The following is a 26263-nucleotide window of genomic DNA, read 5'->3' as shown; positions in this document are numbered from 1 at the left end:
GACTGGGTTTCCTCACCATACACAGCCTATAAAATCCTAAAGAGCAGTGTCTACTTTCTAATAGTTGCTGTGCCCTCCACTCCCTAAGAGTGGCTTCAATGGGTAGCATCCGGGAAAGAGGGAGTTGAGAGGGTTGCAGGTGCCTCCTGCAGACTGGCCTTAACAGGGAACCTCCTCCTTGAGCTGGAGTGGAAGGGAGAGCCTCTGCCACAGTGGAATGCAGTCATGACACCCTGGGAGGAAGCTAAATCTGCAATGAACTTCTGACTCTCAAAGTCCCCAGCAGGCTGTGACTAAGGGGGTGGGTAGGAAAAGGGGGAGCAGGCACACAATTCCTCCTATGATGGAGCCATTCTCATCTCCTACTCCCCCAACAGGAGAATAAAAAGGTCTCTTGTGGTCCCCAGCCCTGACCACTAGAGCACAACCCAAAGTCCTCAGGGCAGCTGACTAGGGAGGGGTGTGCCCAACTGTGATTGCTCAAAGTCACCACCTACCCTGCAACCTCCTGAGAGAAACCATACCCTCCCAGACTCAAAAGCTGAGGAGCAGGCTTAGGCTTCTGTATCTGACCTCTGGAAGTAAAGAACGTGAGACCTGACCTTGATCTCAGACCACATCATATCTTCAGTCAGTCTTCCCCAAGGTCCCAGCTCAACCATTAATTCCTCAGTCACATTGCCCAAGACAGACAAGAGTCCCATGAAGCCACACTCTTTGTGAGGGACATGACTCAGAGTGGCAACCCAATCAATAAGTTGGGGTCCCTCCATAATTGGGAGGCAGCAGCCCACTGGTTCTGGGCTCAGAGAAACCATTCTGGAACACCTGTGCTCATGAGAGGACTCAGACCCTGAGGGTTAGACCTTCAGTTTCTGCTTGGGTACATCACCATGCAGAAACACTCAGGCACAAAACATGTGAGATATTGTGTCATCTTGGCCTGGGGCTCCCCTAATCTGGCCCAAGGACAAGAGAGGGAACAACAGAGTGTGGCAATGAAATCCATAGGGGGAGCCCACATCTCACTGACTGTGTGGTTGCTCAGAATAACCTGTCAAACACATGGGTCAGATCATTATATCTAGTTAAGGTCCCCATCATCTGTACTTTTTATCTATGGATTGGACATATTGTCTCAGGTCTGGGTAGGAGCCCAATCTGCAGGCACATTCGCAGCCAAAGACAAAAAACTACCCCAGCCCCCACTGTCCTCTAAAGATTCCCAGAATCTGCCAGAAGGTCACTCCAGAAGAGGACTGGGAACTCACCCTGCAGTGTGCACGTCTCCCACTGAGTTTTGTCACTAGGTTAAAGTATCCATACAGCCTAGTTTAGTGGTCACATCTGTGCACTAGCTACCTGCAGGCTGAGGCAGGATGATCACACATTTGAGGCCATCCTGGATGACTTCATGAGATTATGTGTTGAAATTAAAAAGAAAAAGATCTGGCAGAGTTGCCCTGGATTCCATACCAAGTACCATAAATCAACAAATACATGTACGCTTTTTAAACATCCATAAACTGTTGGACCCAAACCAGCATCAGCCACCAGTATGATACCAGACCTGCCTGTAGAAGAAGTGAGTACCCAGCACTACCATGCCTGACCCTGCCTCAGCACACCTGGCCCTGCTGCTTGTCACAGCTGTCAGTTGGTTTCAACTGGGGTGTGTTTAGGACCAGGTTTCCCTGGTCTTTATCTGGGCATTTGGTCTTATTGTGACCTGGACTTGTTTGGGCTTTGGTTTTCATCTTGTATGGACCCTTGGCCTTGTGGCTTATTCTGATCTGTACACACAGGCTTATATGTACTCCTAGATTTAATTTAAATCTAGATATGTCCAAGTCTCTGAATGAGCCCTCAAACTTGTGGGGCTCCCTCAGGAAAAAATTCTTTGTAGACAATGCCTATCATCTCACTGGGATACTCAGGCAGAAAAGCCTCATAGGAAAGAGAACAGGACTCAGACCCTCCATGACCTGCTCTTGTGTACATCCTCCCCTCCAGGGTCCTGCTAGTACCACACAGAACATGGGCCTGGGAGCAGATGGGCTTGGGTTGTGGTACATGCTCTGCTCCTTGTTGCGTGGATACCACTGGCAAAATGTCATCAACCCCTTGAGGATTCTTTGCCATTTGCAAATTGAGGTGATTACTTCTCCCATGCAGACTTGAGGAAGATGGTCCATGACATCAGGTATGTCATGCATTCTGTTTGACTCAGGGAAGAAAAGGAACTCTGAACAAATGAAAGCTCTGCCCTCCCCAGTTTTACCAGCAGGATGGAGCAGAGAGTTCCACCTGCCTTTGTGCCTTCATGCCAGTGTCCTGCATTTCCTCCCCTAGCACTCTGGTCTTGCTCTGTACTCTCATTCTCTTTCTTCCCTTCCAAATTTCACTGCCTGGCTCCCCTGTATCTTTCATAACATCCAAAAGGAGGCTGCCCCACTCCTTGGGCTGGGTGCTGGGGCAGAGGCCAGTGCTGCAGCTTAGGCAGGCCCAGCCTGGCTGGGACTGTCATGGTGCCAGCTCTTTGACTGCCCTGCTTGACTTTGTCTTGCAGGCTTGGCCAGGGCTCTGCTGAGGGGTGGATCCCTGCAGAAGAATGCTACAGTTTGCTGGGAGAGTGCTGCAGGGACTGGCACGCAGCAGTGCAGGGCTCTCCAGGTTCAGGGCAATTGGCCAGAACAGAGGCCCCTGTGGAAAGAACCACTGTCTAGTATCAAGCAGACACAGTCCTTCTCTGAAGACTCAGGTAATGAATGCACACAAGTGTTCCATTAGTACATACCTATGGAAAAATGCACACAAACCCATCATCAAAACTTTAGAACCAGAAATGTGCATGGCCAGGACTGCCTCAGCCTGAGTCCATCTGTCAGGCAAGTTTGTTCCTTCCCATGGTGGTAATTTGTGCAGCTGCACCATGGCCCTTTGCACTTTGTTCAGCTTCTCAACTCCTTTACCTTTACTCTTCATTACACAAGTGTTTCCTCCCATGGTCTGAAAGAAAATTTCCAGATCATATTGCACCACACATTTCATGGGCACACTCTACCTTACTAGATAAATGCCCTCCTCCTGACCCTTTCAACTGCTTTACAATGTCTAGAAGTGGTCAAGTGAGCAGTTTCTTCTGATTGCTCAGTCTGCTTTGTTGAGACAAAGAATTGAAGCTTGAGGCTTGGTTGGGTTCTTGTCCAGTTACCAACTTGCTTTCCAAATACTTCCTCCTGGCTTTTTGGGCTTGTACTATGAAGTGTCCATTACAACTCATCCTCACTGGCACTTGATATTTTCATTTTAGGAAAAGTCTTTGGTGTTCAGAAAGGTGAGATCTGCCCTCCCAGTATGCTTTTTATTTATGTTTGCCAGTGCCAGGTCCTGAAGACTCACAAAGGTATATGCATTTGTCTAGCCTCTTAGCTTTAAGTACATTTTTTCCCCCTGAAAGTCCCTGTTTTTTGCTCTGAATGACGTTAGTATGATTTTCTTAAACTCTCACTTCAGGTTCAGAGGAGCCATGCAGGGCCCAAGTTTAGCTGTGACTTTTGGTCTGTATTTTTCAAGAGGCATGGTGAAGGCTCCAGGAGAAGAACCATGTGGAGAGGACAGAGGACCAGGAGGATTCTGGGGAGGGAGAGAAGGCCTGGATGCTAGAGAGAAGCAAGGGAGGCAGCAAGGTGGGACAAGCCTTTGCAATTGGGGTAGAGGACAGGGCTGGCCCTGTGGCCTTATACCCTGCCAGCTCTGCTGCACCCTCCCTCCATGCCATGTGCACATGTCCTTGTGCATAGCAATGTATGTGTAGAGCCATGTGTGACCATGGGCTGGGCTTGCCCTTGGACCTGTCAGCTAACCCTGTGCTGCTAGTTGCCAGAAACTGACATTCCTGTACCCTGATGTTCTCTCAGCATGTGACCTGTGAATCTCTCCAAAGAGTCTTGCTATTACCCATGCTCAGCACTCAAGTGAGTCATGTTCAGATGCAAAGATGGTGCTGCTCTACTCCAGACCCTTCCTGGCCATGCAGAGCATGGGTCACCTTAGGCATCTACAAATGGAAATGGGCAACCACAGCCTGTTGTGGGCTGGTTGTTGTTTTGTGCATTGCCTCAATTTAATGATGCAATGGAGAAAAGGTTAATAATGCATGGATGTTTATGTATGTAGCTATTCCATGTGAACAGCTACAAAAATGTGTGAACTACAGTTCTACAGTTCCAGTACTTAACACTAGTGTCCATTCCACCCAAAACACCCACTTGTCCTACACAAAGTAGGGTAGTGTGCAGGAATGTTCTACTTGCTTTTTTTTTGTCTTATCATCCAACATCTTGTTGGAACTATACTAAACTGTTACCAGTGAACACTGGGAGTGAATTCTCAGTTTAGGCAGATAGCAGTGAAACATTTACTATGAGCCTGATCTTGTTCATGGTGGTTCTGTGGCTACCATCAGCTGGCTACAGATACAATAGTACAGCAAAAATGGAAGCATTGCTCTTCATGGGGCGATCCAAGATGGCGGCCTAGAGGGAGACTGCACCCCCAGTCGCTCCAGAACCCAGGAGTTAAGAAGGGGAGGCATTGAGAGACTCGGACTGAAATAGAGCCACAGGTGAGTCTGCCCACTGGGTAAAGCTCGGCCCGGGTGGCAGGCCAGAGAGAGGTGGCTTATCGGAGCCAGGCAGGGCAGCTAGAGTCTTCCCAAGGTAGCCTTCCACACTCCGGCAGTGGGCTCCTCCCACACGGCCAGGTGCATGGGGTGCAGGCCCACAGTGAGAGCATTTCCCGCACAGAACCAGTTCCAAACCGTGGAACCAGTAGGAGGCTAGGGGCAGTTTTCTTCGGATGCGCTGCTTTATCAGATTCCTCCAAGACATCAGGCTACTGAAGGCTGGGAGGTGATATACTGGAAATCTACCGGGACACTATAAGCCAATAGCGGAAAACTGCAATATCTCAGGGTCCCACTGACAGCTGACCAATATGAGAAAACAAGGGAAGAAAATGTCCCAAACAAACCTAGATACTACATCAATAAAACCCAATGATAGCACAGCAGAAGAAATGTCAGAAAGGGAGTTCAGAATGTACGTAATTAAAACGATCAGGGAAGCTAATGAGGAGATGAAAGAGCAAATGCAGGCATTGAAGGAGGAGATGAAAGAGCAAATGCAGGCATTAAACGATCGCACCAATCAACAGTTAAAAGAGCAAATACGGGAAGCAAGAGATCATTTCAATAAAGAGTTAGAGATACTGAAAAAAAAAAAAACAAACTGAAATACTTGAAATGAAGGAAACAATAAACCAAGTTAAAAACTCCATAGAAAGCATAACCAATAGGATAGAACACCTGGAAGACAGAACCTCAGACATTGAAGACAAATTATTTAACCTTGAAAGGAAAGTTGGCCAAACAGAAAACATGGTAAGAAATCATGAACAGAACCTACAAGAATTATGGGATATCATGAAAAGGCCAAATTTAAGAATTATTGGGATTGAGGAAGGCTTAGAGAAACAAACCAAAGGAATGAACAATCTATTCAATGAAATAATAACAGAAAATTTCCCAAATCTGAAGAATGAAATGGAAAACCAAGTACAAGAGGCTTATAGAACTCCAAACATACAAAGTTACAACAGACCCACACCAAGGCACATTATTATGAAAATACCTAACATACAAAATAAAGACAGAATTGTAAAGGCCGCGAGAGAAAAGAATCAAATTACATTCAGAGGGAAACCAATAAGAATATCAGCAGATTTTTCAATCCAGACCCTAAAAGCTAGAAGGGCCTGGAACAACATATACCAAGCCCTGAAAGAAAACGGATGCCAACCAAGAATCTTATACCCAGCAAAACTTACCTTCAAATTTGACGATGAAATAAGATCCTTCCATGAGAAACAAAAGCTAAAGGAATTTACAAAAAGAAAGCCAGCATTACAGAACATTCTCAGCAAAATATTCCATGAGGAAGAGATGAAAAACAACGATGCAAATCAGCAACAGGAGGCGCTAGCCTAAAGGAATAGCCAAATAAAGGAGAAACCAAATCATGTCAAAAACAAATATGAGTCAATTGACTGGGAATACAAATCATATCACAATAATAACCCTGAATGTCAATGGCCTGAATTCATCAATCAAAAGACACAGACTGGCAGATTGGATTAAAAAGAAAAATCCAACAATATGCTGCCTGCAAGAGACTCATCTCATAGAAAGAGACACCCATAGACTAAAGGTGAAAGGATGGGGAAAAACATACCATGCACACGGACAGCAAAAAAGCTGGAGTATCCATCCTCATTTCAGATAATGTGGACTTCAAACCAAAACTAGTCAGAAGGGATAAAGAAGGACATTACATGCTGCTTAAGGGAAGCATAAATCAGCAAGACATAACAATCATAAGTATCTATGCCCCGAACATTGGCTCATCCACGTACGTCAAACAAATCCTTCTCAATTCCAGAAATCAAATAGACCACAACACAATCATACTAGGCGATTTTAACACACCTCTCTCACCACTGGATAGATCGTCCAAACAAAAATTGAATAAAGAAACTATAGATCTCAACAACACAATCAACAAATTAGACTTAACGGACATATATAGAATATACCATCCAACAAAGAACGAATACACTTTCTTCTCAGCAGCACATGGATCCTTCTCTAAAATAGACCATATTTTATGCCACAAAGCTACTGTTAGCAAATAAAAGAAGATATAGATACTACCTTGTACTCTATCAGATCATAATGGATTGAAATTAGAAATAAATGACAGAATAAAAAACAGAAACTTCTCCAATACCTGGAGATTAAATAATACACTATTATATGATGAATCGATAACAGAAGACATCAGGAGGGAAATAAAAAAATTCTTAGAAGTAAATGAGAACAAATACACATCATATCAAAATCTCTGGGACACTATGAAAGCAGTACTTAGAGGAAGATTTATTTCATGGGGTGCATTCAAAAAAAGAAGTAGAAATCAACAAATAAACGACTTAACACTACAGCTCAAAGCGCTAGAAAAAGAAGAGCAGACCAATACCAAAAGTAGTAGAAGACAGGAAATAGTTAAAATCAGAGCTGAAATCAATGAAATTGAAACAAAAGAAACAATTGGAAAAATTAACAAAATAAGTAGTTGGTTCTTTGAAAAAATAAATAAAATTGATAAACCTTTAGCCACACTAACAAAGAGAAAGAGGGAGAAAACTCAAATTACTAAAATTCGGAATGAACAAGGAAACATCACAACAGACACGAGTGAAATACAAAACATAATTAGAAGCTATTTCGAAAATCTATACTCCAACAAAACAGAAAACCTCGAAGACATCAACAAATTTCTAGGACATATGAATTACCTAAAATGAACGAGGAGGACATACACAACCTAAATAAACCAATTTCAAGCAATGAAATAGAAGAGGTCATCAAAAGCCTACCAACAAAGAAAAGTCCAGGACCAGATGGGTTCTCAGCCAAGTTCTACAAAACCTTTAAAGAAGAGCTCATTCCAATACTCCTCAAAGTATTCCATGAAATAGAAGAGGAGGGAACCCTCCCAAACTCGTTCTATGAAGCCAATATCACCCTGATACCTAAACCAGACAGAGACACATCGAGAAAAGAAAATTTCAGACCAATATCCTTAATGAACATCGACGCAAAAATTCTCAACAAAATTTTAGCAAATCGCATACAAATATATATTAACAAGATAGTGCACCACGATCAAGTGGGTTTTATCCCAGGGATACAAGGTTGGTTCAACATTCGGAAATCAATAAATGTCATTCACCATATCAACAGACTTAAAGTTAAGAATCACATGATTATTTCAATAGATGCAGAAAAAGCATTCGATAAAGTACAGCATCCCTTCATGCTCAAAACACTAGAAAAAATTGGGGTAGTGGGAACATTCCTTAACATTATAAAGGCAATCTACGCTAAGCCCATGGCTAATATCATTCTAAATGGTGAAAAACTGAAAGCGTTCCCCCTAAAAACTGGAATAAGGCAGGGATGCCCTCTTTCACCGCTTCTATTCAACATCGTCCTTGAGACTCTAGCCAGAGCAATCAGACAAACCAAAGAAATTAAAGGGATACGAATAGGAAAAGAAGAACTATCCCTGTTCGCTGATGACATGATTATATATTTAGAGGAACCTGGAAATTCCACCAGAAAACTTTTAGAACTCATAAGTGAATTCAGTAAATTAGCAGGTTAGAAGATCAATGCTCATAAATCCAATGCATTTTTATACATAAGTGATGAATCTTCAGAAAGAGAAATTAGGAAAACTACCCCATTCACAATAGCCTCAAAAAAAATAAAATACTTGGGAATCAATCTCACAAAAGAGGTGAAAGACCTCTACAATGAGAACTACAGAACACTAAAGAAAGAAATTAAAGAAAACCTTAGAAGATGGAAAGATCTCCCATGTTCCTGGATAGGCAGAATTAATATTGTCAAAATGGCTATACTACCTAAAGTGCTATACAGATTCAATGCAATTCCAATTAAAATCCCAATGATGTACCTTGCAGAAATAGAGCAAGCAATTATGATATTCATCTGGAAGAATAAAAAACCTAGAATAGCTAAAGCAATCCTCAGTAGCAAGAGTGAAGCAAGGGGTATTGCAATACCAGATCTTCAACTCTACTACAAAGCAATAGTAACAAAAACGGCATGGTATTGGTACCAAAATAGACAGGTAGATCAATGGTACAGAATAGAGGACATGGACACAAACCCAAATAAATACAATTTTCTCATACTAGACAAAGGTTCCAAAAATATGCAATGGAGGAAAGATAGCCTCTTCAACAAATGGTGCTGGGAAAACTGGAAAACTATATGCAATCGAATGAAATTAAACCCCTATCTCTCACCCTACACAAAACTCAACTCAAAATGGATCAAGGACCTCGGAATCAGACCAGAGACCCTGCATCTTATAGAAGAAAAAGTAGGTCCAAATCTTCAACTTGTTGGCTTAGGATCAGACTTCCTTATCAGGACTCCCATAGCACAAGAAATAAAAGCAAGAATCAACAACTGGGATAGATTCAAACTAAAAAGCTTTCTCTCAGCAAAGGAAACTATCAGAAATGTGAAGAGAGAGCCTACGGAGTGGGAGAATATCTTTGCCAATCATACCTCAGATAGAGCGCTAATTTCCAGAATCTATAAAGAACTCAAAAAACTCTACACGAAGAATACAAATAATCCAATCAACAAATGGTCTAAGGAAATGAACAGACACTTCACAGAAGAAGATGTACAAGTAATCAACAGATATATGAAGAAATGTTCAACATCCCTAGTAATAAGGGAAATGCAAATCAAAACTACCCTAAGATTTCATCTCACCCCAATTAGAATGGCGATTATCAAGAATACAAGCAACAATAGGTGTTGGCGAGGATGTGGTGAAAAAGGAACACTCATACATTGCTGGTGGGGTTGCAAATTAGTGCAGCCACTCTGGAAAGCAGTGTGGAGATTCCTCAGAAAGCTTGGAATGGAAACACCATTTGACCCAGCTATCCCACTCCTTGGCCTATACCCAAAGGACTTAAAATCAGCATCTACTACAGAGATACAGCCACATCAATGTTCATTGCTGCTCAATTCACCATAGCCAGATTGTGGAACCAACCTAGATGCCCTTCAGTTGATGAATGGATAAAGAAACTGTGGCATATTTATACAATGGAATATTACTCTGAAATGAAGAATGATAAAATTATGGCATTTGTAGGCAAATGGACGAAATTGGAGAATATCATGCTAAGTGAGATAAGCCAATCTCAAAAAACTAAAGGACGAATGATCTCGCTGATAAGCGGATGAGGACATATAATGGGGGGTGGGAGGGGTTAGCATTAGGTTTAGGGTTAGGTTTAGGGTTAGGGATAAGGAGAGCGGTAAGAATGAAGGAAAGAAGGACTGTATAGAGGGAAAAGAGGGGTGAGAGGGGTGGGAGGGGTGGGGTGGAAGGGAAAAAAAAATAAACATCATTGCCCTAAAAAAAAAAAAAAAAAGAATTCAATCATAATAATAAAATTTAGAAGGTTTCGAAATTTTCTTAAAAATTACTTTCTAAAACATTCTATTACTACAAATCACAATCACATAGGAACCAGTCAGTAGACATCTTCAGATATAACCATGGTTTAGGAGAGGTAAAATTGAAAGTATAAAGAATAATCTTTGACCTTATATTATCCCACTTTTATGCATTAGGAAATTTTCTCAAAGAAGTTCCCTGGTCCAAGTAAGAAAAATAACAAATAATTAGACTTACAAACAGGACTGCCATTGACTTTATCCTCCACATTATAGCATCTCTGGAATCAGAATGTATTTCACAATTAAAAGGATGTCAAATTGTGAAAAAAAAAAATGGAAGCATTTGTTGAGAAGCACTCGATCTGTGGAATCCACAATTGAGAGAGGTGTGTTTTAAGATTACTTGTAAAGCACATGTCACACACCCTCTGTACCAGTAAGGTTAATAATAAGTGCACCAGAGGTTTTCAGAAAGCCTGCTAATAGGCATCCACTGGCACCTTAGTGGGTGCAGGGCAAAGCACATTAGGGCTTCTGAAGTCCTAGGAGGGATATGGGGCACGGTGCCTAGGCCCATCCCACTCAGATCCTGTCCCCACTCACCCACTAGTCTTGGAGCTTTTGTTCCTTTCATCTGGCTGTTCTGCCCACTGGGTACAGAGCAGAAGATGATGAACACTTCCCCAAAATGCTGGGACTAACAAAAGGGAAGAAGAAGTCACACTCAATCCACAATCTGGGAAAGAGTCTAGGTTACTGAGGAGGTAGACCATGAAGCCAACAGTGACTGTCAGAGTAAATGAGAGTTCAGGAGGGACAAGAAGTGGGGCTGGGAGGAGGACAGAATTCCTACTCCCAGCCTTTCCCAGTGAGGCCTCTGGGAAGGAGGCAACCTTTGTAGAAGGAGGCAGAGGGGTGTGTGCAGGAAATATCTGCCTCAGGGTTTCTGAACCTCAAGACAGCTAGCACTGCACAATACAGAAAGGCACCCTAAGTAAAGTCTGTCAGAAGCTACAAATCTATCCACTAAGTGAGAGTACAGAACAACCCTGCTAGGACAGCTAAATGTCTCCAAGGAATCATCACAAAGTGGGAGATGAAGGACCACCACTTGTTTAGAGCATTCATGCACCATAGGAGAGGCAGCCAAGAAATTCAAACTCCCAGTATCTCAAGAGTCCAATACAAACTACACAACAAGCTCTACAAGGGACAAGTGAGAAAGGAAATGCCCAACAACAAAAATCAAGTGCGTACAGGAAACTGGAGGAAAAACACTCACCATATTCTCATAAACAAGTAACACTGGAGAGAGGGTGGGGCTCACCATCAGATGGCCAAGGACCAATTGTAATAAAAACAGACTTGGAGGAGGCTGCAGGACCCAGAGGAGCCTGAGTATTTGTGGGCAAAGAGGCACACAGAGGACCCAGAGCAACCTAGCACTGGTGAGCAAAGAGAGCTCACCCACAGAACTAAAAGAGACTGAGCACTGGTGGGTGAGGGGCTCTCACCCACAAGTCACAGAGGACACTCAGCATTGAGCAGAAGGGATGGCCATGCTCCAGACACTGAAGAGACTGGCAGCTGGTGCACAAGTTGTACTCATCCTCAGGATTCAGAAAACACGGAATCTTCTTGACAATATCCCTTAGCCCAAAGTTTAGGGTACCTCAGTGTTTGAGGAAAATTGGTGGTATTTCTAGGTCTCAGAAGTCCTCTGGGATGGTGGGAAATTGTCCTTTGCCAATTTCACACTCTCCTGTCAAAGTGGGAATGGCCCCTTATCCACAGATCCCAGAGGGTTTCTACTTCGGTGAACAGTTAGGGCCCAGTCTCAAGTCACAGAAGATCCTGACATTGTTTGAAATTTGGCTTTCATCCATTGATCAGAGGGGCCTCAGAAATCTGTCATCCATAACCACAGCCACAGGAGCAAAGGTGTGGAAAAAGTGGCTAAAGAGAGATGGATCTAGTTCCAAAGTGCTGTTTGAATTTTGATTCAGTAACAATTGTTTTGTGGTTACAGGCTCTGTTGACAAGCCTGTATGAAAGGCTGCACCAAAGGCCAAGCAAGGTTTTGGAGAGAGAAACTCTGCACATTTCTCCAATTTTCCTCAGTAGTGGACAGTCTTCTAAGGTCAAAGAGGGTGTCCTTGCATTGGAGGGAAAGGCACTCAGATCAAATGAGCCAGGTGACATAGGGCTCAGGGGAGACTAAGCACTGGGGGGCAAGGGGTGCTTACTCACAGGACCCAGAGCAACTGAGGAGTGGTGGGCAAGGGACACTCACCCACAGAATCCAGAGGAGACTGAAAACTTGTGGGCTACAAATGGCACCCACAGGACACTGAGGAGACTGAGCATTGCTGAGCAAGGGGCACTCATTCACAGGCCCCAGTGCAGAAGGAACAATGATGGGTGAGCTGTCCTCTCAAACAGCACCTTGAGGAAACTAAACAGTGGTGGGAGTGGGGTGAGCACCGATAGGACCCTCAGTACACTGAGCAGTGGTGGGTGAGGGACACTCATCCACAGGACCAGAGAACAATGAGCACTGGGGAATGAATATGAACTATACAGTCTGAGCACTTGTGGGAGAGGGGTGCTCACCCACAGAACTCAGAGCCCTTGGAAACTTGGAGAGAATTTCTCAGCCTATTGTTTCAGTTACCTCAGTCATGGTGGTTCTCTTTTACAGTCTCAGGAAGTCCTCCATGATAGTGGGAAATTGTCCTGTGCCATATTTCACACTGTTCTATCCAGGTAAGTATTGCTCCTGATCCAAAGGTCCCCAGAGGATTTTTTCCCTGGGGAAAAGACAGGTCATAAGACTAAGCACTTGAGGGAAAGGGGTACTCATCCACAAGATCCAGAGATACTGAGGAGTGGTTTGTTAGGGGCACTCACCCACAGGATCCAGGGGAGACTGAATACTGGCAGCTGAGTGGTGCTCACCCCCATGACTTAGAAGAGACTAAGGTCTGCTGGGCGAGGGGCACTTTCCTGCAGGCCCCAGTGGAGATTGATCAATGGTGGGCCAGGGGTGCTCACCATGGTCCTGGGCTGTAGGACTTGGGGGAAGTGATCAGATCAAGACAACTCTGGCCTCCCTGATGGATTTGTCCTTTATTGGGTCATCTTGGGGAACACATGAGTAACAGCATGGAGCTAAACTTAATGATGGGTTCCAAGTAGGCTCGACCTAAGAACCACTCCTTCTAACCCTCTCAGTCACTCAAGCTTTAGACAAAGGGCCTTTCCACACTGCCTTCCCCTCTGATGTGGGACTAGATCAGACCAAGGATGGGGCAAGTACACCTTGGCAATGAGGGATCAAACCACCTGGTGGAGATCAGCAACATCTTCAGAGAAAGCCACAATGTATATCTTCAATACCCAAGATATTTAAGTGAAAATCCTTCTTAGAAACCATAGAGAATTCAGTAAAATCCATTGCAAAATTGTTATACAAATTCATCAATAACTTCTGTATGTATAAAAATTACCTGTCAAAAACACAAAAATGATTGCCTCCAAAAAGGTAAAATGTCTAGGGGTAAAAATAGAATGTAATATACAAGGACAAAGTTAAAAATCTATAAAATTCATCCAAAAAACAAATAAGTGAAAATATATTCTTTATTTATAGTTTATTAGATAACTGGAGAAATACCCAACTCTCCTTAATAAATCTATAATGTCACATAATTTCAGTAATATAATGTGATGACAATGTAATGTCCCAAGAGTTTTTTTTTTAAATTTTGTTTTTAATTAGAAATTAGCAGAGGGCTGGGGAGATAGCTCAGCTGGTAGAGTGCTTACCTCGCAAGCACAAGGCCCTGAGTTCGATCCCCAGTACTGCCAAAAAAAAAAAAAAAAAAAAAAAAAAAAAAAAGAAATTAGCAGAATAGGTCTTAAGCATATTTGAAAAAAATGTGTCAGGAAATTTTGGAAGAGAATATTGAGAAGGGTTTGTCACATAAATTTAAATGTCTGACTTTGAATGTACACTTTATACAGTACTAGTTCAGAAATAGAATGACATCAGTATAATAAATTTCAGAAATAAACACAAGGATACATGAACACTTAGTACATTGTAAAGGTAGTATTTTTGAATTAGTGAAGGTTGGGGCATCTGGCTTACTGAGTAAGGAGAGAAGAGAAAGAAGCTAATTCTCCTTAAATCAAATTTCAAATTGATCAAATATAGAGATGTAGGAACTCAAAGTAGATGGAAACTAGAGAAAATGGGACAATAGAATTTTGGATAGGAAATTCCTTTCTAAACACTTTCAATGAAAAAATACATTAGAAAGTAAAAACCAACTATTTTGTCTACCTAAAAATTTAAAAATTTTAGTCAAAACATGAATAATAAATTGAGGGACATGACACCTCTAAGATATGCAAAGTGATACTATCCACAATAAGGAAATAAGAAAAATTTGGGCAAAGATACAAACAAACAGCACTTCAAAAGAAAAGTGCATAACAAATATAGAGATAGTTGATCATGTTATAAAGAAATTCAATTTCAAAATAATAAGATCTCACATTTTAGATGCGGGGGTGATAAATATTTTGAAAGTGAAGTATCCAGTGTTGGGACACTAAGGAAATAGTCTTTCTCATTTACTTTTGGAGACAGTTTACAGTAGAAATTCTTTGGAGAAATTTGGTAATTTATATCCAATTATAAAATGTTCATATCCTTTGATCTAGTGTATTCATTTCTGAGAATGTGTACATAATAAAACAGAACAAGTTCGGAAGCACACAAAAAGATGGACCAAGATATAAAACTGAAGCATTGTTTAGAGTAATCAAAAACTGAAAATGACAAGTTCCTATCAAGGGCAGATTATTTAAATAAATTATGATAAATACATCAATTTGACCAAATACTATTTAGCTTCTGAAAGTGTTATGTGTCCTTATATGAAAGGATGATCTCACAGCACATTTTAAGTGAAAACAATGAGACAATTGCATGTATAATTTAGATCTAATTATTTATCATATATAAAATTAGTTTGTACATAGACAATATCTGAGATAATATTTCCCAAGTTTTAATTGTCATGATGGAGGAAAGTGTTGATAGAGGAATGCTTATGAGATGGACATAAATTTTGGGCTACAGGGGCAGAAGGTTATGGTTTGGATATGAGTTGTCCCCCCAAAACTCATGCATGAGACAATAGAAGAATGTTCAGAGGTAAGATGATCATAATATGAGAGCCGTAATCTCATCAATAGATTCATTCTTTTGATTGGATTAACTGGGTGGTAATGTAGGCAGGTAGGATGTGGCTGGAAGAAGTAGTCACTGGGGACATGCATTTGGGGTTCACATTTTGTCCTTGGCACATCATGCCCCCCCAAACTCCTTCTCTCCTTCTCAGGTTGCTATGTCCTGAGATACTTTTCCTTTGCCATACTCTTCTGCCTCATTCTGGGCCCATAGCCAGTTGCAGTTGACCAACAAAGGACTGAATCTCTGAAATTGTGAGCTAAAATAATCTTTTCCTTCTCAAAGTTGTTCTTATCACATATTTTGGTCACTGCAAAGCAAAACTGACTAAAACAGTGTATTAATCTAATTGCTTGATTGATAGCTGAAAAGGCTTATGTATGGAGCATGGCCTTGGGCACTCTCTGTCCCTGGTTATTTTCTCTCCCTGTCCCCTATCTTTCCCTCTTCCACTTCCTTTCTCTTTCCCAGTTGCCATGAGCTGGCTGCTTTCCTGCACTATACACTTCCATTATGATGTTCTTTCTCATCTTCAGCCTAAAGCTATGGAGTTGACCAACCATGGACTTCGAACTTCTAAACCATGAACCAAAATAAGCTCTGCCTCCTCTAAGTTTTTCTTTGGTCACAGACAAAAAACTAACACAACTCACAACCTTGAACTCTAGGTTCCAATTAAGTGTTTTTCTTATCCTTTTCCTCATACAATGATTAATGATATCAAACTCTGATACAGTTACCCAGGAGACCAATTCTGTGTGTGTGTGTGTGTGTGTGTGCGTGTGTACATGTGCACATGCACATGTATCCACAAAAGTAGATTATGATGATTTTGGGGGTCTTTGGGACTTGCCCTTTACCCTTGATCTTATTTGAAACCATCTTGAAAAGACCTTATCCTGTCATTGCCATTGGCCCCGGTTAATATCTCTGTTCTCTGCCAGAACCCTTGATCTTGAGGCTGCCAGCCCTACAGGTGACCAGTTTATGTCCCTGGGAAACTCCATGTGCCAAAGGTGCATTGTATTTCTTGGAAAGGCAAAATAAATTTCCCCCTCTCTCCCTGCCTGCACATTTTAATACTTGGCCCCCAGAGCAGTCCCTGTCTGCCTTCTGCCTCTCAGAGTTGACTGAAAGCACAGACTGAAGTCCTTCTCCAATCCTTGTTGTTGTTGTTTTGAGTGAACCAGGGGGATATGACAGATCTTACCCCAGCCAGGTCTTCATGCTTCCCTCTCTCACCTGCTCAGCCACCTGGCAGTTGATGCACCTGGCCCCCACTCCTGTCTCAATTACCTAGGAGAAATAGGTCCCATTATATCCTGCCCCACCAGCATACCAGACCTACACATCTGTTATGTGGGTTGAATTGTGTCACCCAAAATGTATGTTAAAGTCACCACCCACAGCACTTGTGAATGTGACCATACTTTGTACTCAAGTTAAAATGAGACTATTAGGGTGAATTCTAGTCTAATATAAGCAACATCCATTTAAGGAGGAAAAAAAAGCTATGCAAATCCAAAGACAGAGAGAGCACACTATGTGATGCTGAAAGCAGAAAAAGAAGTAATATCACTGCCAGCTAATAATCCCCAGGGCCTGATGATTACCCCTAGAGCTGGGAAGAGGAAAGGGAGGGTCTGCTTGGAATCTTATGGGGAACAACACCCTTCCCACATGTCATTTTGAACTTCTTTTCTCAAGAACACAGAGAAAATACATTTCTATTATTTTAAGCCACCAGAAAAAAATAAGAAGTAGATCATAGTTTTGCACTATATACAATATTCCTCTGAATATGGTTCTCAAATGCTTTATTATTCTCCATGTGGTTGTTAAGGTAACACCAGTTCTTATCACTCTGAAATCTCAATGGTATATCGCAAAAAATTATTATTGATGAGACAAATAATTAATATTTAAATTAAATCAATTGCTTTTACACAAGAAAAATCTAATAAAAAATGAATCCTATACTCATTTTCACTGGAAACTTTGTGAAAGAACTATAGGGAGGGAACAAACTACCTTCTGAGTAATATAAAAGAATATCACAATAAAAAGACATATAGAATGACCTCAAAAAGCTTGCCATGTTTTAAAATATTTTTTCATTTTTATTTTCATTTACATTATACTGATACAGAAAAAAATCATAAAAATTGTACATATTACCAGGACAGCATGCAACATTTTGACCAAGGTATATATTGTATAATGTTTAAATCAAGTTAAGCATATCTATGTCCTCAAACATTTGCCATTTCTTTATGGGGAAAATTTTCAAAATTCTTTATTCTAGTTTTTTGAAATGTACAGAACATTACTGTAACCTACAGTCAATATGCAATAACACTCCAGAACTTCTTGCTTCTATCTTAATGTAACTTTGTACCCATTGATCAATCTCTCCCCATTCTTCCCTGCCCTACTCTACTCTCTCCAGCCTCTGGTAACCACCATTCTATTCTCAATTCTTATGATATTGACTTTTTTTTTGATTCTACATAACAGTGAGATGATGTGATACTTGTCTGTCTTTGCCTAACTGATTTCACTTAACCAAATTGTCTCCAGTTCCATTCATGTTGTCACAAATGGAAGGACTTCATTATTTTCACATCTAAAATGTATTCCATTAGGTATAGATGCTAGTTTCTTTAGCCATTCATCAGCTGATACAGACTTAGGTTGTTTCTGTCTCAGTTATTATGAATAGAACGGCAAGGGACATGGGAGTTCAGATGTTTTTTCATCATACTGACTTCATTTCCTTAGATATATACCTAGGAATGGAATTGCTGAATATGGTGGTTCCAGTTTTAATTCTTTGGGGACTTTAACTTTGTTTTCCATGTAAGCTATCCTAATTTATATTCCCTTTCACATTGTGTAAAGGTTCCCTTTTCTCTACATCCTTGCCAGCCAGAATTTGTTATGTTTAGGCTCTTTGATAGTAACCATTTTTATTGGGATAAGGTGATGTCTAATTGTGCTTTTGATTTGCAGTCTCTTGGGGATTAGTGATGTTGAGCATGTTTTCACTCACCTTTGACCTTTGGTATGTCTTCTTTGAGCAATGTCTGTTTAGCTCTATTGCCCATTGTTAGTCAGGTTTTTGGTTTTTGCTAATGAAGTTTTTGAGTTGCTTACATATTCTGTATAAAAAGATATTATCAGAAGTATACTTTGCAAATATTTTCTCCCATTCTGTTGGCTGTCTCTTACCTCTTTATTGTTTTGTTTGAAGTGCAGAATTTTTTTTTTGTTTGAAGTAATTGCGTTTGTTTATTTTTGCTTTTGTTTTCTGTGCTTTTGGGTACTTCGGCAAAAATTCCTCAACCATTCCAATGTTCTAAAGCATGTTCTCTCTGTTATTTCTCCTCATGTTTTATTTTTTAAGTTATTAATGTGTTTTGAGTTGATTTTTACTAGAGTGGTAATAGATAGAGGTGAGAGATAGAGATCTAGTTTTATTTTACTGCAGGTGGATATCCAATTTTCCCTGCACTGTTTATTGAAAGTACTTTCTTTACTGCAATGTTTTCTTAGAACTTGTGAAAAAATCAGTTGGTTGAAGATGAATGACTTTGTTTCCAGGTTCTCTTTTTATGGTTGGATTATGTGTGTTTTTATGCCAATATCATGGTGTTTTGATTACAATAACTTTCTTGGTCATGCAATGCCTCCTACTTTTTTCTTTTTGCTCAGGAAGGATTTAGTTATTCAGGGATTTTTGTTTTCATATGAATCCTAAAACTGTTTTTTCTAGTTATATGAGGAATGTCATTGATATTTTGATTGTGATTGCAGTAAATCTATAGACCTCTTCAGATAGGATGGATGTTTAAATAATATCAATTATTCCAATGCATGAAAATGGGATGCCATCACACTTCTTTGTGCCCTCTTCAATTTATTTTATCAATGTTTTATAATTTTCTTAATAGGAATATTTCACATTTTGTGTATATTTATTCACATTTTCCTTAATTTTTAAAGCTATTGCAAATGGCATTGTTTTCTTGATTTCTACTTCACATAAAAAATTTTCAATTTGCATACAACAATGTTACTGATGTTTGTGTGATGTTTCTGTACCCTGCAACTTGCTGAATTTACTTACCAGTTCTACTAGGGGTTTTTTGGGTGTAGTTTTTGAGTCTCCTATATATAAGATCTTGTAATGTGCAATCAATGACAAATTGAATTTTCCTTCCTCCACAGAAGTGGCCTGGTATGCTTTCTAAAGTCAATTGAGACTGTTTTCTTCCATAGATCTATGTGTCACCTATTTACCTATTCCCACTCAAAAGTTCTCAGCATTCACATTATTCTTTCCAATAATTTCTCATATGTACATTGTCTTCTCTAACTTGGCTTGCCCACAAAGATTTTTAAATTGTTGCGTGATCATTGTTCATACATATAGAGTACATGGCAGTGTGATGTTTCAGTACATGTATTGACAGTGCAATGAACAGATCAGGATAATTGACATATCCTTCACCTCAAATATGTATCATTTCTTTGTGTTCGGACCATTCAATATTTGCTGTACTGGCCATTTAAAAATATATACAATTAATTGTTTTCATCAATAGTCATCCTACTGTGTTATAGAATATTAGACATTATTTCTGCTACTCAACTTCTTTTCTATGAGACCAACTTTCATGTACAACATACTTTGGTCTTTACTGCTATTAATCTTAAAATTCAACTTTGTTATACATGCATTTCTTGAAATACCATACTTTTACATTAATACTCATGTTAAATAGAATTCTTCCTATCATTCTTCTAATATTATGTCTTTTGAGTTTTGAGTTTTTATTTTGATTGTCTTCTTGGTAGATTGAATCTATTCTATTTAAAAAAGAAATGGTTCGTGAATACTGTACTTATTATATTTTCACATTTTAGATAGTTCTTTTGTATATGTGTTTACTCATAAAAGGTAAAGTAACTAGATGAGCAATTTTGTAAATATGTTTTGGCACAGAAATCTCATTTTCCAAATCACCACTGGAATAACATTTGTTAAGTTTTTCTACTCCATATTTCCTCCATCCCTCACATATAGCATCTCCCTCTTGATGTTTATAGAGTTATTCCTCAAAACCTCAAGTTCAATCACTTCAAACTGTGTTTGAAAATGTATATTTTCCTTCATTTCAAGACCATTTTCTGGACCAATAATTTTTGCAGCAGGTTTTAAACTTTTACACCTCAACTGATAAAAACTAAGATGATAATTATCTTTTTATTAACACAAGTGAAAAACAGATTTTAAAATATTATGTTTCTATAAACATTATCACTGATGGCATGAGATGTATGACAGAACTTAAATCTATATATTTAAATCAAAGGTTACTAGTTCAATGTCAAATTAGTTTTATTTCTAATACTCTATGAATTCCTCAAATCAGGCCATTTTCATTTGTTCATCTCATATGTCTATCTCTTTGCCCCAATTCATTCCTTTGTCTGTCCCTTTCTCTCTCATTTTTCTCCACATCTCTCTTACCCTTTTTTCAATTGCTGATAATCTTTGACACAAAGACACTTACCACTGAATAGTCCAACTTTCAGAATCCCCTACGAACAAGAGCAATCTTGTACACTATCACTGTATTATCACTGTACTGTATCACTGTATTAGACCCCAAAGTTAACATTAATGAAAAAATAACTAATACATAATTAATATACAATTTATATACAACTATTCTGAACTATAAAGACATATTATTCACAGATTTTTAACATATACTGTACATACCTTTGCATTTACTTACTTAAAGTATATAATTAAATAGTTATTTTGGGTACTTTCCTGGAATGATGCAACCTTCATCACAATTTTAGAACCTAATCATTACCCCAATGGCATGTCTGTGCCCATTAATAATGCCTGTTCATTGCGCAGATGTAATGCCACTCAGGAATTGTCAAAGGAAGTCTATCTCTATGATTTTCCTACAGTTAATATTTCATATGAATAGAATTATACAACATATGGCTTTTACAGCTGACATTTCAATTAGCATACTGTTTCAAGGTAGATGTATGTTTTCTGACTCATTTTAAAGGTGCATTTTAATTATATATTCATTAATTATATTTAATTATATTAATTATATTTAATTATAGATTCATTGTTATGATTACATAACACAATCTGGTCAGTTTTGTTCCCCATTCAAGGTACATTTATATAACAGTATGTATCAATATTGCATTTTGTTTCTGGATAACTGTATCGAAGTTATGTGAATCAAGAAACAGAATGTAGGACAAAGAGCATATGTGGGTAGATAACAGAGTTCAAATTTGTGTGAGTCATAAATCATCAAGTGAAGATGTCCATTGAAAAATGAGGATAAAACCATTATGTTTTGATGTGGAGAAAGTTTGTGCTGCAGAGGTGTGGAGATCAATGCCATTTAAGAGAAGTCGAAATGATTTGACTGTCATCACTTACAGAGAACAAGGAATCTCATGAACCAATGATGAAAACCTAGAGAACGACACACACAGCTCACATTAAAAAATGCGAGGTTGCACATTCTATTTCTGAGGTGGGGAGATGTGAGAATCACCCCTACAATCAAATGGTTTGCAGTTTTAAACAGGTTTAGTACTGACACACAGTGGAGCACTGGTGTGTTCAAATTCCACATTCTTCAATCTTTGACATGATATTATGTTCCCCTCTCCTTTTTGGAATCATCACAAAAGTTAAATAAGATCATGGATATAACGGATATTGATAACTTGAAAAATCATGAGGGATAGGAAATTGTTAAAGAGTGAGATTAAAAGCAGACTATGACCTCCTTGACCATGCTTGAGGAAACAACACTTAGAGTTCCAAGAGGACTTAGTTTCCAATAAATACAAACTAAACTGCTGTGAGAAAGTAAATGGAAACTCCATTTTAAGTACAGATTTGGTAATAAAGAATAATGTAGACATGGAAAGAAAGAAGAAGCAATAGAGTTTAGGAAAATGATGTGAACACTTTCTCAAAGAGATAAGTGAAGATATTCAGTTCAGGAATGAAAAGTTTGGTTTAGAAGACCAAATGTTGACCTGAGTTGTTTGAATCTTGGCTTTGACCTGGGAGAGCAGACTATTGCTTAAAAAAGTTATATTTTAAAAAAGAGGAATACATGATAAATTCATGGTTTAACAGCTTCAGACAGAAATTTCAATTAAAAAATTTAAATTATGCCTTCAGGGTCAGCTAGAAATAACAAACAGGAAACCTTCCCAACAGGTTACTGAGAACACCCTTTACATGAACTACCCATCTCCACTTCAGCTTTTTAATGTTGGGAAATTACATGATATTTCATTTGAACAGAAAAAATATGGTGGGAAGGAAGGTCACAATAATATTCAAATATTCATCACAATATTTATACTGGACAAAACTGTGTGCATATTGCAAGGGTTACCATAATACAAAGAATATAATTGTCTTCTGACAAGAATCTTCTCAGGGTTCCCTTCATGTCTCTGTTCCCCAGACTGTAGATGAAGGGGTTCAGCATGGGAGTCATGAGAGTATCTTTCACAGTAGAATTATTAGCCAAAGGACATATATAGAGATCAATAATTATTCCATAAAACAGTGACACCACAGAGAGGTGGGAGCCACAGATGGAGAAGACCTTGCGGATGCCACAAGAAGAAGGAAACTTGAGAATGTAGGAAAAATTTATACATAGGACACAAGGATGAGTAGGAATGGGTGATAATGATTACTCCCATGACAAATATCACCAACTCATTGACATGAATGTTGGAGCAGGTCAGCTTCAGTGAAGTCATGCATAGAGAAGCAGATGGTCACATAATGGGCATAGGCCAAGGCCACAGAAGGAAACTCTCCAGGTCTCCAAAAACAGGATGAATTACACTTGGGTCAGGCAGTCTGCATAGGGAATGGATGGGGCTTGACTCAGCATGTTTTTCAAGAGTTTAGGAATGGTCACAGAAGGAATGTAGAGGGTAGAGCAAGACAGGTTGCTAAGAAACAAATACATGGGTGGGTGGAGCTGGGATTCCAGGTCAATGAGAATGATGAGGAGTTTCCCCAGGACAGTAGTGAGATGCATGGTCATGAATAAGGCAAAGAACAGGTTCTGGTGTTCTGGCTAGATGGGTAGGCCCAGGAGGAGGAACTCTGAGATGAGGGTTTGGTACCTTCCTATGATGGTCTGTCTCCAGTATCTTTAAGAAAAAAAAGTTGAGTCCCTAGCAACTCAAATACATGAACATTTCTCTTTCATACATGATTTGGTAATCATTCTATAATAACTGATCTCACTCTGATTACAATAACTTTTATCTTTAAAATCCATTCTTCATCACTTCTATGCTATTAATGTCTTTTTCTTAACTTCTTTGTAACATTTTTGAATATTCCATCTTTTCCTAAACACTTACCTAATTGTTTCCAAGACAAAATGCATTATTTTTTTTTCATACTTGCCTGGATGGTAATCCTAGGGAAACATAATTGGCTCTTGTTCTATTGGTATCTTGTATGTTGATGTTCCTAATGCATTTTTCTACACCCTGTCCTATTATAACTCTACATGTAACTCTCCTATTAAACCTGATATACTCCAATGACTTATGTCATCATTTAAAACTCAATTGGAAGGTGGGGATGTAGTTACAGTGATAGAGTGCTCATCGAACATGCACAGAGCTGTAATGCATTCCCTAGCACCACAAAAATAATAAAATAAATAAAAATAAAAATCAGTAAATAAAACTCAGTTATAGATGTCTCTGTAACCTATCAATCACTATACTCCATAAAAATTATCTTCCCTCAATATATGTATATATCATAGGCATCCTAAGCTCAATAGGCTCCTAATGAAATTTATCAGATTGCATGGCCTCTGTGTCACTCTTCCTCATCTACTCACACATATTTCAAAACATGAATTCAGCATTAGATCAAAAGTCTGTGAATTGTTTCATTCATTCTTTCCTCTTACCATTAACTCTGGTGTACCATGTCATGTACATTCTACATATTATGCTCCTGCTACTTTATCCACTCCTTATTACAAGACCATGTTCCTCATCCACAATGGCATCTCATCTCACTGGGATTATTGAATCAGTCTTTCAAGTCATGTCTATTGTAGGGAAAATTGTGCATCCAGTTTCTCAGAATCCTGTGTCACTTCTCAGTGAGTAGAATTATCTTTTGTGTCAGGAGTATATGCATGGATCAAACACTGGAAACATCACTTGCTATTATCACTGCTGACACAATGAACTCCTATCTTCTGTGGTAAAATCCATAATTCTCACTGTGGAGTGCACATAAGAATCACCAATGGTGAGAATAAAATTTAATATTCACAAAAATTACCTGGGGATTCTGTTAAAACACTCATTCTGGTTCTGGAGCTCAACTTCTACATTTTAAATGAATGCCCAGGTGATGGCAGTACTGTGGTCAATACACTGCATGTAAATAGCATGTACATATATTGCCATCAAAATACATATAACTGACCACCTTCAGATAAATTGAATTATAATCTCTAAGAGGGGTTTGTGCAATGATTTCAAAATCTCTGAAGGCACTGGATAAAAGGAGGGGAGGAGGAGGAGGAGGAGAATTTAAAATTAAAGTACTCAAACCAAAATCAAAGACGTATTACTATTTTGAACTGATAGAATCGTTGATATTATATGAAACGATAAGTTATGGTAATATACACTGTTTCATTAAATATTATAATGGTTAATATTAATCAAAATATTTAAGCCATGTGGAAAGCCTTGGGAGGCAGAAAGATGGAAAAGAGGAAATTTAACAAACCCAGAAATCATTCTGCAGAATATCATACAACCTGGGAATTCAAGACAATTAGGTTGGAAAGACAAAGAAGAACTCATTCATCCTCCTGACAACTCTTCCAGGGTGGTTGAGGGAGACCCCAGGGCCATGACCCAACATCCTTCTCCCATTTATTCATTAGAGGCACAGGAAGTAATGACCTCTGGAATCTTCACCTAACTGCACCATCCCTCCTCATTCTTAGCCTTTTGCACAAATGAGCCTGAGGAGCTCTGCATCCTAGAAAATGCCAATGCTGGAGGAACTGTTTAAAGACAAAGAAATTAGCTGGAATCTCTCAGAGAAAAATTCTCCCAGAGTCCTGTAGTGGTGACTGATGACAGCCTCTTTTCACACCTGACCATCCTTTGGGTCAAAGTGAAGATGCTGAGCAGCTCAGGATGGATGCTTTCTCATTGCCTGTGTAGGGAAGGGGCAGAAAACCTTTGCAGCAGGAGCCTACATTTCAGGAGGTGAAGGTGAATGCCTGCAGAAACCATGAAGATTATCTGGGAAAACAGTGTGAATGTCCCAATATATCTTAGGTGTTTAAGAGTTTATGGTGTATCCTGTGAAAAACAGGCAGCCATCAGTGGTCTTTGAGTACACTACCACCCTGAAACTCATGTTTCAGAAACACTGCAAGGATGGCAGAATCTGTCAGTATGCCCCACCTTGCTGCCACAGTCTCTAGGAGAGGAAGAAATGCATTTAACAAGAATCAGACTCCTATGATTAAAACACATGCAGATATAAAGAAGTTATAGAAAAAAGAAAAAATGAACTTCCCACACCATGTTCAATCCTTCCTCCTCCTAGATTTGAAAAATTGACATTTGTGCTTCCTAATGCCAAGATTATTCTGGCCCTGCATTTGATAGTAAAGCCAGGTTTGGCATATATAATTCATTTTCTCACCCACCATTCTTCTTTGACTATCATCAGTTGGAGGATCTTCATATAGTGACAT

At 39.4% G+C, this 26263-nt stretch overlaps 1 pseudogene; it reads right to left on the bottom strand.

The window, feature by feature from the left end:
• LOC124979403 (olfactory receptor-like protein DTMT) overlaps window positions 1-26263 on the bottom strand; it is a 74041-nt pseudogene extending 47778 nt beyond the window's left edge.

Source organism: Sciurus carolinensis, chromosome 3 (assembly GCF_902686445.1).
Source record: "Sciurus carolinensis chromosome 3, mSciCar1.2, whole genome shotgun sequence".
NCBI classification, from domain to species: Eukaryota; Metazoa; Chordata; class Mammalia; order Rodentia; family Sciuridae; genus Sciurus; species Sciurus carolinensis.
Note: the sequence above shows the minus strand (reverse complement) of the source record. Positions and strands in the feature narration are given on the sequence as shown.